This window comes from Rattus norvegicus, chromosome 4 (assembly GCF_021556685.1).
Source record: "Rattus norvegicus strain SHRSP/BbbUtx chromosome 4, alternate assembly SHRSP_T2T, whole genome shotgun sequence".
In the NCBI taxonomy this organism is placed as follows: Eukaryota; Metazoa; Chordata; class Mammalia; order Rodentia; family Muridae; genus Rattus; species Rattus norvegicus.
In genome coordinates, this window is record NC_141537.1 from 103,175,753 (window position 1) to 103,187,798 (window position 12,046).

General features: G+C 38.4%; 1 pseudogene and 1 gene segment (V, D, J or C); one reads left to right on the forward strand and one right to left on the reverse strand.

The window, feature by feature from the left end:
• Positions 1–12,046, forward strand: part of LOC134478922 (immunoglobulin kappa variable 4-1-like) — an 801,643-nt gene that overhangs the window by 120,734 nt on the left and 668,863 nt on the right.
• On the reverse strand, positions 2,660–3,151 carry LOC134486677 (ARL14 effector protein-like; annotated as a pseudogene).

Consider the following 12,046-nt stretch of genomic DNA (forward strand, 5'->3'; position numbering starts at 1 on the left):
CAGTCAGAAAAACACACAAGGTATGCACTCACTGATAAGTGGACATTAGCCCAAAATCTCGAATTACCCAAGATTCAATCCACAGACCACATGAAACTGAAGAAGAAGGATGTCCCAAATGTGGATGCTTCACTCCTTCTTAAAAAGGGGAACGAAAATATCCATAGGAGGATATAGGGAGGCAATGTTTAGAGCAGAGACTGAAAAAACGGTCATTCAGAGCCTGCCCCACATGTGGTATATATATATATATATATATATATATATATATATATATATATACCACAACTGCCACCAAAACTAGATAAGCTGTATGAAGCTAAGAAGTGCATGTTGACAGTAACTGGATATAGATCTCTCCTGAGAGACACAGCCAGAACATGTTGAATATAGAGGCAAATGCTAGCAGCAACCAATGAACTGAGAACTGGTCCCCCATTGGAGGAAGTAGAGAAAGGATTGAAAGAGCTAAAGGAGTTTGCAACCCCATAAGCACAACAATGCCAATCAACTAGAGCTTACAGGGACTGAACTACTACCCAAAGAGTATACATGGACTGACCCGTGGCTCCATCTGCATATGTAGCAAAGGATGTCCTTGCTGGGTACCAATGGGAGAAGCCCCGGTCCTGCCAAGGTTGCATCACCAGTGTAGGGGATTGTTGGGGGGTGGGTTGGTGGGGAGAGGAACATCCTTATAGAAAAAGAGGGGAGGGTTTGGGGCCTTATGGACAGGAAACCAGGAAAGGTAATGACATGAGAAATATAAATAAGAAATACCCAGTTAAAAAAAAGAGAAATAAATTCAACAGATGAGTTTTACAGAAATAATAGTAAAACTATCTTTGATTCAATCCTGAGAAAACAATAAATCCTGTGCAACAACTTCAAAATAAACAAGGGAAGTAGAATAAAAGAAAGGAAAGAAAGAAGAGAAAGGGGAAGGGGAGAGAAGAGGAAAGAAAGAAGAGGATGGAGAACATAAGAAGGAATATTGAATTGAGGAGGAAGAGAAATGTGGAGAGGAAAGAAGGAATGGAGAAAATTTTAAACGGAAAAATATTTTTCCTGCTTTCAACACTTCACATTTATTTAAAACAAGATTTGTAGTGGTTTAAACAGTATTAAGTCAGTAAGTCCCAGTGTTTAAACACTTCCCTTCATTACATATCTAATGTAACTTAGAGAAGTGCTTTTTATACACGGCCCCCAGGCCTGTGACATCAGCATCATCTGGGAATGTAATGTTGCAAATGTAAATTGAGTCACAGTACCCAGTTTAAGTTATTGACTGAGGATTTGAGAACCTTCCAGATAAAGAACATAAGAGAAATTCTGACTTAAGATGGGGAAAATTAATAAGTTTGGTGTTAGAGAGTTGGTTCAGACATTTAAAGCACATATTCCTCTTGCAAAAGACTTGGGTTTGGTTCAGGTGGTTCATAAAAACCAGTAACACAAGCTGCAAAGAAGCCAACATCTCTGGCCTCTGCAGGCACCTGCACTGATGTACAAGAACTCTCTCTTTCTCTCTCTCTCTCTCTCTCTCTCTCTCTCTCTCTCTCTCTCTCTCTTCTCTCTCTCTCTCTCTCTCTCTCTCACACACACACACACACACACACACACACACACACACACACACACACGGGGCGGGGGAGAATCCAGACACCTTCTACATTATATCAGCACAAAGACAACCACATCATGCTTTCAGTCAGCTGCTCATCCATACATCCAACGAGCCAACATGAAAGCCACAGAATATCATTTAAGGCTGACTTCCTTTTTTTAAAAGTCATGAAATACAGATCTTGTAAGGAAATGTGTTAATCACTGGCTTTTAGTCTTTGCTTCTCAATTCAGTCAACTAATATATAATTTATTGAAAAATAAATGCTTGGTAATAAAAATTGTCATCATCAAATTTAAGTTTAACATCAAAATATAAACAATAAAAATAAGACTAAAGATATACATTACAAATGTACAAGTTTGCTTTTCTTAGGAATATATAACATTCTAAGAAAGACGTACATTTGGCAACAGCTTTCAGATGCAGAGTTGTGCAAATCTTAAAATTATGGTCTGAACCAGACACCCTGTGAAAGGAGTGGTGATATCAAGGCAGAGAGTTCTGCTAATGAGAAATGAGCATCCACTCTTGCAGACTTTGGTCAGAAGCTGAGGAACCTGGGAGGTTTCACAAAATTACCATCCATTCTATATCCATCTGTAGCTTGAGAGCATATTTTGCCCAAACACACTAATACTTGTCCAAGAGAAAGAAGTTTGACTATATACATACATACACATACAAACATACATGTATTCAAACATACATGTATTCATATATATATATATACAGTCATACATACATTTATGAATACATGTATGTTTGAATACATGTATGTTTGTATGTGTATGTATGTATGTATAAGAAACAGAAGCCAGGCATGATGTAATATATTGAAATTGATACAACTTGTGAAGCTGAGGCAGGACAATGCCATAAGTTAAAGACCAGCCTGATCTACAGAATAGACCCTGTCTGCAAACAAACAAGCACACATGCACTCACGCATGACACATACACACACACACACACACACACACATGCAGAGAGAGAGAGAGAGACAGAGAGAATATCCAGGTATATCTCCTAATCAGGAACAAAAAATGGCAGGGTGCTGATGAACTCGCCAGACTCTATGATGATGGCATCATTGACCCAGCACAAGTTGCACTGGCGCTCTGGCCCATACTTGTTGGAGTTGCACTTGGGACCTAGGTAGAAGCATCCCAGGCAGTTCTTCTCTAGACTGTCACACAGGTACACATCATTACACAGCAGCCTGGTGTTTTTGTCGTACTTATTCATCGCCTTGTACTTCACAGAAAAATATCCATTCATCTTCAACATCAGTGCTTTCTTTTCAGGCTGCCTTGTCTCAAGGTTAAAATCTGCCACGTGAAGTCTATGGTTCTGAACTGTTAATCACTTTAGCTGCCATTCAATCAGTTGCTGCTGGTCACCAGTCAGCTTTGCCAACCTACCAGGACAAACTCCAGAACTAGCTTTCCTTGAGCATAAGAAGACAGCAGCAATGGTACTCTCACAAGTATCACTGAAGAAACACATTTACTATGTGTCATAAATATTTTAAAAAGAAAGGTTTAGGGGTGGAGACTCCACTTAGTGTTTAAAAGTACTTGCTTCTCTTATAAAAGACTGTGCACACATTGTACACATGTATACAAACATGCATGCATACATAAATACATACATACAGGCATGCATGCATTAATTCAGTTTGAGATGTGAGCCCTGAGCTTCTGCTCTAACTACAAAGTCTTCCACCTGCTGCCTTCTTTCTGTTTTCCAATATTCTAACACTCTGAAAGTCCAAATGTATTGTTTCTTAATAAATAGCTTTGCTCATTGTGTTTATCACACCAATAAAAAAGAAGTTAATAGGGGTTGGGGATTTAGCTCAGTGGTGGAGCGCTTGCCTAGGAAGCGCAAGGCCCTGGGTTCGGTCCCCAGCTCCGAAAAAAAAAAAAAAGATCCAAAAAAAAAGAAGTTAATAAAAAGGCATAATCTGTGATGGTATATTATACAAAACATGAACAGGTATATGTTTTATATAATACTATCATGTACTACTGTATCCATGGGCTTCAAAACCAATTTTTAAGGAATACATACACAGCATTAATTAACATGATGTTTACATGAGGCCTTGGATTTCCCACTTACAAATATTAAATTTATTCATAATTATGAGATCAAAGCCTGGAAGGTAGAGACTATCAACACAAAATCATGCTTCTTTAGTATGGTATGATATTTCTGATTGCCACATTTGAGAGTAGACAAGGAGAGTTCAGAGTGATATGTGATCCATGAGGAAGAAGCACGGGATGGACAAATGACTTAGAAACAAAATTATTACATTTACCATCTCATTTATAAATCTTAGATTTTTAAGCATAATTATATAAATATAAACACAATTGTAGTGTGTATAAGGGAAACTAGCAGAGGGAAGAAAATCTAGGGGAAAAACATGGAACAGAGAGAAAGAGAAGGGTCAGGGATGTATCTTAGTTAGCATTACTATTGCAATGACGAAATATTATGAACAAAGATGGAAAAACATATTCTTCTTATACTATCAGATAACATCATTGAGGGAAGTCAGAGCAGGAACTGAAACAGAGCAAGAACCCAAAGGTGGGTAATAGTTATTCAAGAGTAATGGCAGAAATTCAATAGAAAAATGAAGTCATTATTGGAATTTAAGATTGTCTAAGAAACAAGGGAAAAAAGATTGTCAAAAGATATGATATATCTTTATATTTTAATGAAAGTCAGCATTATACGTGTAAATACATAAACTTAACCAAAAAAAGAAATTGAGGGATATTGCCAGGAATCCAGAAGTGAGCAAAGCAAAAATCAATTTCATTCCAGTGGAAATTATAGCAGAGGCTATATATGGATTTAGCCCATGGAGACTCATGATGAAATTTTTCATTCCAGAATATAAGATAATACATTTCTTATGTTAAATAAGCAGGATTTAAGCATGAGAAAAAAAGACACAAATGTCTTTACTTAATTTTCCATATGGAACTTCCAATTCAAGGATCTGTTCATTAATTTTCTACCAAACTTTGTATCAGTTAGGCAGACCAGCTGCAGGCAGAAGGGGAAGTGTCTAGGTTGAGGGGTGTGTGGTACAGGCAGCTGGTTAGAATCTCAGAGGAGGTTTATGTAGGAGGCTGAAGCACTGTGGGAGGAGAATTGTAAATACGCTGACAGTAATAAAAGGCTGCATCTTCAGCTTGCACACTATTGATGGTGAGAGTGAAATCTGTCCCATATCCACCGCCTGTGAAGCGATCAGGGACCCCAGTGTACCGGTTAGATGCATAGTAGATCAACAGTTTAGGAGACTGCCCTGGTTTCTGTTGATACCAGGCTATATTATTACCCACATTCTGACTGGCCTTGCAGTTCATGGTGACCCTGTCTCCTACTGATATGGACATGGATTTGGGAGACTGGGTCATCACAATGTTCCCATTGGCACCTGTAATCAGAAATAGATAGTGAGTATACACTTATACATTCAAAGAGTTGCTGATACACCATTGGAATCCCAAATGTCTTTTCTAATGGCATTGTCTGCATACTATTGGCTTCCTATAGGAAATAGTTATTCCTCTACAAATGAATTACTTTTAAGACATTACTTTTAAATGTCTTACCAGACAACCAAAGCAGTACAAATATGACGACCTGCGTTTGTGATTCCATCTTGATGCCCATGATGGTCTGATGCATTTCAGATCTCACTGCAAAGGCGTGGTTTATAAATCATGGGCAGCTGGGAGGGTCTCTAGGGACCTATGCAAAGTAGTCACTAAATAAGGAAGTAAATTACCTGGACAAAGGGTTGTGAGAATACCCAGATAAATAAATATCCAAAAATACCATTAATGACAGTATGCTATCACTGGGAAAGAAGTCAACACAGAAGCTCAAGAAATAACTTGGAGCTCCAAAACCACAAAGGTTCACATTCTTTCACGACAGGCTTCCATTAAACTCAAAGAAATTTATTTTCTTTGAGAAATTTTTAGAAATAATACTAGTTTTGATTCAATCATGAGAAATCAATAAATATACTAGGCAACAACAGAACAAAACAGGGGAAGGAGAAAAGAGAGGAAAGAAAGAAGAGTAAAAGGTAAGAGGAATGAAGGAAAGAAGAGGAGGCAGAAGAGAGAAAAGTTGGGATTGGGGAGGGAAGGGAAATATGGAGAGGAGAAAATGAAAGAATGGTATGCAAAGGAGAAATATTTAGAGACAGGGAAAGAGAAAGAAAGTGAGAGAGCGAGAGAGCGAGAGAGCGAGAGAGCGAGAGAGAGGGAGAGAGGGAGAGAGAGAGAGAGAGAGAGAGAGAGAGAGAGAGAGAGAGAGAAGATTGGGGGTAGAGAGTCAGCTCAGTGGTTAAAGGCACTTGCTCCTCTTGTAAAACACTGTTTTGACACATTTCAAGCATTCATATGAGGATTCTTAGCTATTATAATTCCAGTTAAGCACATAGAAACTATACATACATGCTGCACACATACACACACACACACACACAGAGTTTGAATATGAGCCCCGATTATCTGCTTCAGCTATCAAGTCTTGTACCTGATGCCTTCTTTCTCCTTTCATAGTCTAAGCCTCTAAAAGACCAAATGAACTAAGTAAGTTGTCTGCTGATTGTGTTTGTCACAATAGAAAAGTAACTAATAAAAAGGAATAAACCATCAGGGGATATTATACCTGGAGGAAGATAAACACAAAACATGAAATTTTTTTTGTGTTCTAGAATACAATCATGTCCTACTGTGTCTGTGGATTCCAAAACCAGTTGATCATTTTGTTTCTAAGGAATACAGTTAGAATTAATTAGCATACTGTTCACATAGGGGGCTTGTATTTCCCATTAAATTTACTCATAAATACGAGAAAATTAGTGTTTGTCTATCAACACAAAATCATGAGGTTTCTGGGACTCCAGATTTGAAAGCAGATAGGGAGAGCCCAAAATGATATGTGACCCAGGAGGAGGAGCGAAGAGTGGAACAATGGCTTAGAAACCAAATTATTACACATACCCTCTCATTAAAAATCTTAGATTTTTAAACATGATTATATAAATTAAAAACACAGTTATAGTGGGTGTATAGGAGGGAGACTAGGAGAGGGAAGAAAACTTGGAAAAAACCTGGAAGAGAGAGAAAGAGAGGGTAAGGGATGTTTCTCAGTTAGGATTCCTTTGATGAAATATCATGAACACAATCAATTTAATGAAAGAATTTATTCTTCTTACACTTCCAGGAAACAGTACATCACTAGAGGAAGTCAGACCAGGAACTCAAACAGGACAGGAACCTAGAGACAGAAGCTGACCAGATGACATGCAGAAGGGCTACTTACTTTCTTTCCTTGTAGCTTTCTCTGTTCTATTTGCTATAGAACTCAGATCCAAGACCAAGGGCTAGCTGATCCACAATGGACTGGAACCTCCTCCATCAATCAGTAATTTTAAAAATGCCCTACAAGCTTGCCCACAGTCCAGTCTTATGGAGACATATTTTCAATTGAGGTTTTCCCATTCAGATGACTCTAGCATGTACAAATTTGACATAAAAATTAAACAAGTTGGTGTATAAATATAGTTTATATAAGGTAATCTTGATGGGAGATGCATTTAAGAAACTAAACACTATTGTAATGTGTATATGTCAATATAGTTAATTATTCAGCCACGACAGATTAGGAGCAAACATGGTAGGTAAGTGCCCTCTCAGGCTCTGCTGCGACCTTTGCGTGTTCTGTCCATATCCTAAATACATGGAAACTTTGGGATTTAAACAGATGGATGCTTCAGTGCTTCAGTTTCATTTTGTGTCTGTGTGTCTGTGTGTCTGTGTGTCTGTGTGTCTGTGTGTCTGTGTGTCTGTCTCTCTCTCTCTCTCTGTGTGTGTGTGTGTGTGTGTGTGTGTGTGTGTGTGTGTGTGTGTGTGTGTTTAAGTTACAAACCCTTGCAGTCTAATGATGTTTCATTGGCAGGATGGCTGGCAATGGTAAAACCTGTGATAAGAACTCTTTTGGCTGGCATTCCTATCCCACATTCTAAACTATCTCCCCAATACCATTATTGTTCTTAACTTGCTACATATTGTGGTCTAAATAGTCACACCTCTGCTCTGCTTGGTGATGGGTGTCTGCAATCTGAATATTTGGGAGGTGGATGCAAGAGTAAATGGAGTTTGCCAGCAATTCCTATCACCCAGCTACACAGGGGTCCATCTAGACACCATCTCAAATGTGTATATGTACACACACTTGTGTATCCCCTTGCATAGAGTTCCATTAATATGAATATATGCTATCATTTATATGAACAACTTAATTTCCTTTTCCCTAACATTGATTCTATATCTTCTTCAATGAAATCAAACTTCCTTATCCATCTGAAACAGTAGGTAGTACCGTCAGTCAGACAAAAATAGCAACTGATAGAAAAGAAGATGAAAAATAACTCAGTTGATGGGGGTGCAAAACAAGAGTGGGGTAGGAATGAATTCTTTAAAAGCAGCTACTGATAGCAGGCCTGAAAGAAGTGATTTGTCCATATGTAACTCAGAGAGGATCCCTCTAAAAGTACCCAGTGATTATGAATGGCAGAAGTTCTGAAATGCACAGGCCTTTGAGTTATTCATTTTTGTGGAAAAGGATAAAATAGCCTTTACATAGGACTAAGACTGTCTGATTTGGGAAGTCTCTCAGTAAGTGTGAGGTTAATGAAAAAGGCAATGAGAGCCAGTGGGACAATGAGCACAGTGAGCTCATGTTTTCAATGTTGTGTTACAAACAAAAACTGTGAAGACTGTTATCATTGCTGTTCCAGATGACTTTTTAGGAAGTTTTCCTCATCTTTGTCTGAAATAAATACAATGATATTAATTATAATGCCTGGAACTGAAAACCTGTTTAAAAGTCTATGTGTTTTGTGGTTACAGTCCATAAGGGAGAATCTACCAGTGGTGTGTGTGTGTGTGTGTGTGTGTGTGTGTGTTTGTGTGTGTGTTGTGTATGTGTGTGTTGTATGTGTATGTGTGTGTGTTGTGTGTGTATGTGTGTGTGTGTTGTGTGTATATGTGTGTGTGTGTACTGTGTGTTTTTGTGTGTGTCTGTGTGTCTGGTTTGTTTTCTGAAGGGGTAAGGCATCAAACTGCTTTCTAAGTCCTTGTATTTAAGGCCATTGAATGGTGTTATTCTTAGGATTAACCCTAGTGGCCTCTTTCTGCACTAGATGGTGGTTAAGGCAAAGGCACAATTGGTCAAAGTGCAGAGAATATTTGACTGTAAAGTTGACTGTCATCCCTAAAGAAAATCTCTCCCTCCCCATAGATCACTAGTCATCATGGAAGAGTCAAAAAGAACATAAGATACAACAATTGTGAGGAGTACTGTGAAATATTGTCTTCTGGATGTAACATGACCATTGTATCTATATTCCAACTACAACTACAATTACTTATACAATATTTGACTCTTCACCATTTCATTGTGCAGGTGTCCTTACCCTTCCTGGAAGGTCTGTGAGTAACTAATGAGTGTTAGAAATGGGAATGGGTCACCTCCCTACATGGTATAATCATTTTCCAGGAAGTAATCAATATTCATGAAGCATCCATAATTAAATTCAAAACACAAAAGAAACAACAGCAAATTAAAATAGGATATTTTGAGAAGACTTCATCAAGGAGAATGGAAAGGAAAATAGAATGTAAGGGAGGCTAAATGCTCAAAATTCAATATATACAGATGAAAATGTCAAATAAAAATTTAAATGTAAGTTCTGAAACTCACTTAGTTTTATGTATGCAACTGGAACATAATCAACATTTGTTAATTCATGCTAATGTTGTGCACAAAAAAATTCAGTTTCCTGACCTTGATTCCTTGCCCTGGAGTTACACTGTCCCCAAAGGCATTTAGCCAAGCTTCAATTTGGATCATTGTTTTAAAAGTTCTCTACCTATAATAAAAGAAGGTAATGTCAAGACAGGGAGGTTATACAAGTGCATATATATATATATATATATATATATATATATATATATATATATATATATATATTCATTCTCCACCAAGACTAGATAAAATTGATGAAGCTAAATAATGCATGCTGAAAGGTACCCCAAATAGATCTCACCTAAGAGACATATCCAGAGCATGCCCAGTACAGAGGTCAATGCCATCAGCAAACCACCGAACTGAGAACAGGACCCCCTTGGGGGGAATTAGAAGGAGTACTCAAAGAGGTGAAGGAGCTTGCAACCCCATAAAAACAACAATGTCAACCAACCAGAGATTCCAGGCACTAAACCACCACCGAAAGTCTATACATGGATTGACCAAGTGCTCCAACTGCATATGTAGCAGAGAATAGCCTTGTTAGAGCACCAGTAGAAGGGAGAGCCCTTGGTCCTGCCAAGGTTGGACCCCCAGTGCAAGGGAATATGGGGGATGTAGGGGTGAAATACCCATATGGGAGAGGGAGAGGAGAAAGGATTGGGGCATTTGGACAGGAAATCGGGAAGGGGAATAATATTTGAAATGTAAGTAAAGAAATATATCTAATAAAAATTTTAGGGGATGGGGATTTAGCCCAGTGGTAGAGCGCTTGCCTAGAGCGCTTGCCTAGCAAGTGCAAGGCCCTGGGTTCGGTCCCCAGCTCCGAAAAAAAAAAAAAGAAAAGAAAAAAATTTTTAAAAACACACAATGGTACTGGTACATTGACAGAGCAGTTGATCTACGGAATTGAATTGAAGACCCAGAAATATACCCACACACCTACAGACAATGAATTTTTGAAAAAGATGACAAAACTATACAGTGGAAAGAAGAAAGCATCTTTAAGAAGCTCTGCTGGTCTGTAGAAAAAGGCAAATTTATTAGCACAAATATCAAGTTCAAGTAGATTAAAGACATCAACATAAAATTAGATACACAGGCTCTAATAGAGGAGAAAGCAGAAAAGACCTTTGAATGCTTTGGCACTGGTGAAAATATACTGAACAAAACACCAATGACTTAGGCTATAAGACCAACAATTGGTAAATGGGAACTCTTGAAACTGAAAACTTCTGTAGGGCAAAGGACACTGTAAATAGAACAAAATGGCAGCCTACATATAGGGAAAAGAGCTTCACTGACCCTACATCAGGCAAAAAGGTACATCAAGAACTCAAGAACAAATTACCAAATTATACATGAGCCACATGTGGGGCAGGATCTTAATGGCCATTCCTTGAGTCACTGCTCTAAACTTTGATTCCAATCCCCTCCTATGGATATTTTCCCCTTTTAAGAAGAAGTGGGAGCAGCCAGATTTTGATCATCCTTCTACTTGAGCTTCATGTGGTTTGTGGATTGCATCTTGGGTAACTTGAGCTTTTGGGCTAATATCCACTTATCAATGAGTGCATACCAAGTGTGTTTTTCTGTAATTGAGTTACCTCACTCTGGATGATATTTTCTAGTTCATTCCATTTGCCATTGAATTTCACGAAGTCATTGTTCTTGATAGCTGAGTAGTACTCCATTGTGTAGATGTACCAAATTTTTTTGAATCCATTCCTCTGTTGAAGGGCATCTGGGTTCTTTAGAGCTTCTGGCTATTATAAATAAGGCTGCTATGAACAAAGTTTAGCATGTGTCTTTGTTGTATGTTGGAGCATGTTTTAGGTAAATGCCCAAGAGAAGAATAGCTGGGTCCTCAGGTACTGGAATGTCCAATTCTCTGAAGAACATCGAGACTGACTTCTAGAGTGTTGTACCAGTTTGCAATCCCAACAACAATGGAGGAGTGTTCCTCTTTCTCCACATCCTGGCAAGCATCAGCTGTCACCTGACTTTCTTATCTTAGCCATTCTGACTGGTGTGAGGTGGGATCTCAGGGTTGTTTTGATTTGCATTTCCCTGATGACTAGGGATGTGGAACAGTTCTTTAGGTGCTTTTTGGCCATTCGATAATCCTCAGCTCAGAATGTTTTGTTTAGCTCTCTACCGCATTTTTAATAGGTTTATTTGGCTCTCTGGAGTCTAACACCTTGAGTTCTTTGTATATTTTGGAAATTAACCCTCTATCAGATGTAGGATTGGTGAAGATCTGTTCCCTATTTAATTGTTGCCCCTTTGTCCTAATAACAGTGTGTTTTGCCTTATAGAAGCTTTGCATTTTTATGAGGGCACATTTGTAGATTCTTGATCTTAGACCATAAGCAATTGAGGTTTTGATCAGAAAAATTTCCCCAGTTCCCATGTGTTTGAGACTATTCCCCACTTTTTCTTCTACTAGTTTGAGTGTGTCTGGTTTGACGTGGAGGGACTTAAGCTTTGTGCATGGTGATAAGAATGGATCAATTTGCATTCTTCTACATGGTGACTTCCAGTTGAACCAGCACC